Below are 4,310 nucleotides of genomic sequence, written 5' to 3' on the forward strand. Positions count from 1 at the left end.
ACTACACTCAACCAAATGAGCCACTCCAGCTGGGCAAGAGGGGAAAGATGTTTATCAGGCCCAAAGTTTTTTGTTGACATAGCATCAGATTTGTGGATCACACTTGACCTGTTTGCTCTGCTCCTGAGTTGGTGGAATCCTTTTAGAGATTTACTAGAGGTCCGATGCACGAAATTCGTGCAAGAGTAGGCCTTCCTTTCCCTGGCTGCTGGAACTGGCTTCCCTCCAGCCGCCCGCAGGCACCCAGGACCTGGCTGGCTTCCCTCCACCCCGGCTTTGTCCAGTCTAATTAGCATATTACCCATTTATTATTGTAGATGATTAAAGGGAATTTGGTGTTTGTGCTTCTTAATCCAACATTACAGCCTTGTAAGGCTTTAGTGGAATCTCTCTTGGCTCTAATGATTACTTCTTTGAATCTGTGGAGAAGCTGAAAATCTCTGATGTTTGAAATGAGATCTTCTCAAGACTCTTCCTTGTAGTTAGTAGTAAACACCCTTTTGTTTTCTATGAGTTTCTATCTGTTTCCCTAAACTAGGAACTTGCACTGTTGTAAACTTCAGAAAGTAGGTACCACACTTCACCTAATAATTTGAAATTAAGGAAAGGGATTGGCCTACACACATAGGCTCAGATTCTTCTTTTCTCATGGAACAGTCTTTCCACAGTATCCAATATTCTTCATTACTTCCTACTATAAGCTTGCTGAGGCAGCTCTTTCTCCTCAAGGGGTCAGCATACCACAGCCCATGTACTCTGTTGGTTAACACAGGGTAAATTTAATTGTGGAGATATATAATTCAGAAGTTTGATTCTGACCACAGGTCAAGCTGTGTTCTACAATCTACTTTTATCAGCGATAAAGTTAAAAATTTTCATACTCCTGACTTTTGTATTCTTTCTTTACTTATTTTCCTTTTTCTCCACTTCTTCCTTCTCTCATCTCCTCTCTCTCCCTTCTTCTTCTCATCCTTCTTTTCCTTTTCTTTTGTAAATATTCCATGTACACTTAAAGAATGTTGGATGTATGTCCTAAATATAAATTAGATAGGGTTGGTGGCTGTTTAAATCCTTTATAGTTTTATTGGTTTTTATTTGTATGTTATATTAGTTACTGACAGAGGTGTGTTAAAACTTTCAATACTGATTAAGAATTTGTCAATTACTCCTCTTAGGTTTGTCAACTCTGACTTAGCATTTTTAAAGCCACGCTAGCAGGTACTTGCAAATTCAGGATTGTCATTTCTTCTTGTTACATTGACCCTTTAGTTGTTTTGAAATTTCACTTTCTCTGATACTCTTTGTCTTAAAATCTATTTTGTCTGACATTAATGTAGCCACATGAGTGTTTAGTTAATGCTTTTATGGTACTTCTTTTTCCATATTTTTTATCTTAACCTGTCAATGTACTCATATTAAAGTGTACCTCTGGTAAATAGCATAAATCGACTCTTTTTAAGAGCCATTCTGTAAATCTTTGTCTTTTAATTGGGGTGTGTAGTGTAAGGGAAGAAAGGCTTTCCCTTTTCTTTTCTAGGTTTTATAACTGAGTCTAGGAAATAAACTGACAATGGGGAGATTAATAAAAAGTATACAAATTTATTAATTTTTAATATTGTGTGCACAGGAGCACACAGGGGAAAAAGTGAATAACAAAGTAAATGGTGAGATTTTAGACCTTTTAACTGTTTTAATACAGGTAGAGGAGGGAGGCTGTAGGCAATTTAAGAGAGTAAATGATTTTCGGGAAAGATGAATGGACCTTTAGAAGAATAGTTGGCAGGTATGGTAGTTTGTGACAAAGTTTGTCTGGATATGGTGTCAACTTATAGTCTCCTATCCTATAATGAGTTAATCTTCCCTGGTTAATGAAAGCCCTGGGGAGGGGATTTATGACAATTGAGTTCCTTTAGAAGGGCCTATCTATAGACAGATAAGGGGAGTTCTTGCTTGTAAAAATTATTCTGCTGTTTTTTTTTAACTGTGGGTTTTCTAATTTCTGCATTCCTTCTAGAATTATTAATTAGAATTATTCAATAAGAGTTGTCTTTTCATTTATTTATATACTCATTCATTTTTTGTTCGAGGCTCAAGAATACTTATTGTACTCTTTGTGTTATAATCCATCTAGTGTCCAGGTGCATGGATTCATGCACATTGAAAGGAAATTAATTAAAAGAAATATTTTAATATCGCTATTTGCCCTTTCTCTGTAATAGAAGTGTCAACCAAATTCACAATTGACAATGACAGATCGAAACACACGCTTGCGATTGGCGCCAGAGTTTTATATGTATTGCACATGTGTGAGTCAACTTAGCCTTTTGTAGATATAGAATAAACTTGCTTAATTAAACATGCTTTCTGATTTAGCTAAACTTTTTTCCAGCCAGTGAAGCACCCCAATTCTCTTTCAGGTAATGGTCAGCAACACAGCAGTAAATATCAACACAAATCAGGTTATTACTGTAGATCACACAGGGAGAACAAAGGGTAAAATATTTAACTGCAGCAGTGTTTGACTATATTCTGCGCAGGGAGAAAACCTGAAGTCATTTTCAAGGTCCACCATTTCTTACTTCTTTTCAGTCGGGTCAAGTTTCTAAGCTTTCTAATCTTCATTTTCCGGCTAATGAACATAGGATTCTACTGAGTCTCCTATCTACCTACTCCATGAGGAACAAATGAGATGAGGCACAGGAAAAGGCTTCACAGTACAGGAAAATGGTACTGCTACTTATACAATACGTCCATCAATCTATGTCAGCCTGGTACATACATTTGGTTAAAGTGTAAAATCTTTGCACCTGGCTATAAAGCAAGTAGTTTTCCTGGGTTGAAGAAACTCCAAGGAGGCTAGTCGCTAGGGAGTGGAAGCCGGGTGTTGCTACATGGCATCATTACCCAGCGCCCACAGTGACCATTTCAGGCTGGGCTAGGCTGTGGGCCACATTTTGCACCATGGGGTCTTGGCAGCGTTGGCTGCAATTTGGTGGGGGGTTGCTCCAGGGTGGTGGTGGGGCCTGTGTCCCACTTGGGTGAAGCCGAGTGTTGGTTTGTTGGTGCTAGGTCCGTGGTGCCGATTATTTTTAAATGGCCAGTGAGCATCATGGCAGCACCTGTGTTGAGCATTTGCCCCCTGGTGGTCAGTGTGCATCATAGCTACCGGTCGGAAGGACACAGCCTTTTATATATATACACTAGAAGCCCAGTGCACGAATTCGTGCACCAGTGGGGTCCCTTGGTCTGGCCTGTGGGATCGGGCCAAAACCAACTCTCCGACATCCCTTGAGGGGTCCCATATTGCGAAAGGGCACAAGCCAGGCTGAGGGAACCCACCGGTGTACCACTGGGGCCAGGGAGGGACATGGGAAGTTGGCCAGCCAGGGAGGGAACCTCAGAAGGGCTCCAGGGCATGTCAGCCACTCAGTCCCAATTGGCCGGACCCCAGCAGCAAGCTAACCTACAGGTCGGAATGTCTGCCCCCTGGTGGTCAGTGCACATGATAGTGACTGGTCGACCGGTCAACTATCTGCCCCCTGGTGGTCAGTGAATGTCATAGGGAGCAGTTGAGCGGCCTTAGCATATCATTAGCATATTATGCTTTGATTGGTAGAACAGATGACTGGATGACCGGACAGTTAACTTATTAGGCTTTTATTATATAGGATAGATAGATAATATTGTTATTTCTTTTATTTTTTTTTAAAATATATTTTATTGATTTTTTACAGAGAGGAAGAGAGTAGTCTCCTATCTACCTACTCCATGAGGAACAAATGAGATGAGGCACAGGAAAAGGCTTCACAGTACAGGAAAATGGTACTGCTACTTATACAATACGTCCATCAATCTATGTCAGCCTGGTACATACATTTGGTTAAAGTGTAAAATCTTTGCACCTGGCTATAAAGCAAGTAGTTTTCCTGGGTTGAAGAAACTCCAAGGAGGCTAGTCGCTAGGGAGTGGAAGCCGGGTGTTGCTACATGGCATCATTACCCAGCGCCCACAGTGACCATTTCAGGCTGGGCTAGGCTGTGGGCCACATTTTGCACCATGGGGTCTTGGCAGTGTTGGCTGCAATTTGGTGGGGGGTTGCTCCAGGGTGTATTATGGAATTGTATTTAGAAAATAATTTATCAGAGTCTGTATGTCAGCAGCTCACCAAGCCTGAATCTTATATTTAGCTGTGTTATATTTATACTCTGCTCCATGTCCTTTTTATAAACATGTTTAATTAAGCAAGTTTATTCTATCTCTGATTTTTTACAGAGAGGGATAGAGAGTTAGAAACATCAATGAGAGAGAAA

This window comes from Myotis lucifugus, unplaced genomic scaffold, assembly GCF_000147115.1.
Source record: "Myotis lucifugus unplaced genomic scaffold, Myoluc2.0 scaffold_201, whole genome shotgun sequence".
Classification (NCBI taxonomy): Eukaryota; Metazoa; Chordata; class Mammalia; order Chiroptera; family Vespertilionidae; genus Myotis; species Myotis lucifugus.